General features: G+C 30.2%; 1 protein-coding gene across 2 annotated transcripts in view; it reads left to right on the forward strand.

Annotated features, from left to right (window-relative positions):
- LOC106457442 (RING finger protein 10-like) overlaps positions 1-1,553 on the forward strand; it is a 41,360-nt gene that overhangs the window by 16,275 nt on the left and 23,532 nt on the right. The window lies entirely within an intron of this gene.

Genomic DNA, 1,553 nt, shown 5'->3' on the forward strand with positions numbered 1-1,553 from the left:
GCATGTTATAGCACAAGATAATTAGTGTGCGGACCATTTTCATTTATACAGTGCTCTGTGAACACAAATTAATTAGCATAAATCAGTTAAATGACGAAAAATTAGGTGTCTATTTACTTGTGACCACTCAGTGTATATTCTTTTATCCTAAGTCGATCTAAGTTTGTAATAGTATACATCTATTTGTAATTAAATTTTATTGTTTTATTGCCTTTTTTAATGTCATTTGAACAGTGTCTAACTACTATCTGTGCCATTATAAGTTGTAAACCATTCAGGGATCGTGCAGCTCACATTACACTATCGAATTACATTACCCATGAGCTGCTCATATGCGTGCCTCATGAACCATTTTAATTATATTATTATTATTACTTATTTTACCTAATCTAGTCTTAAGTAACTTAAAAAGATCCATATTTTTAGATTTTAGTTACTTTTATAATAATAAGTAAAGAATAAATATGAAAACCAAGAAATAAACTTTACTTACCCAATCTTCTTTTTTCTTGGTCTCGGGTTTTCGAAGAGAATTAACCCTAATTTTTTATACTATTATACAGTAATTATAATTATACAGTAATGCACTTAATAATTTTTATTTAATTAAATAATGCACTAAAGAATATACACTAATAACATGCAAAGCATAAACAAATTCACTTACCTCTCAAAATTTTCCTGGCTTTTTAACTATGCCACTAGAGCTGTTACAGATTCATCTAAGCTAGTTGTTAACTTTCCCACGGGAACGTATCTTGTACTATGAATGAAATTGACAATATTCTCTTCAGAGCTCAACATTATACAATACGTCATTTGATAGATGAAAACCTTGACTTTTTATTGGTTATTGGTAATATATAATGAAATGTAAGAGAGAACTATAAATGAATTGAGAAAGAGAGGATGTGACAGGAGGGGTCTGATTTTGTATTCAATAGCTCTGTAACCAAAAAAAATTTAAGACTATAAAAATGATGGTTTGTTTGAGCAATAACAATTTTATAGAGAGTATTTTAAGTTTAATTTTGTAAATTTTCGAGGGGTGATGGATAAAATAGGGATGATGACATACTAAGACAAAATGTGTCACGTGGGTCACACAAGTGGAAATTCCCGATTTTTTAAAAATATTTCCTTGTAGAATTAACAATGTAAAACTTGCATACTATAAAAATATGGATTATTAGCTGAGATTTTATGCTATTCTAATTGGTATAACATAAACATAAAGGTGAGTAACCTGTAGCTACCATTGGTTGAATCTACAGAAAATATCTCCTCCAAGCAGAAACTGGGTTAACCAACCATTCATAATATGCTTTCCACAATCCACCAGAATACTACACACACACACACACACACACACACTGACCTAAAGACAGAAGGCAGAACGTCATCCTCTACACTTGTGTCTCTACAACAAGAAGTTGCGGTCCATTCTACAAATTTTCATCAAGAATACTATGCTTAAACAGTATCAAAGAATTTCTTTACATTGTAGTAAGACCCACATTCTGTTGTTATTGCTTTATATTATAATTAAAACA

This window comes from Limulus polyphemus, unplaced genomic scaffold, assembly GCF_000517525.1.
Source record: "Limulus polyphemus unplaced genomic scaffold, Limulus_polyphemus-2.1.2 Scaffold331, whole genome shotgun sequence".
In the NCBI taxonomy this organism is placed as follows: Eukaryota; Metazoa; Arthropoda; class Merostomata; order Xiphosura; family Limulidae; genus Limulus; species Limulus polyphemus.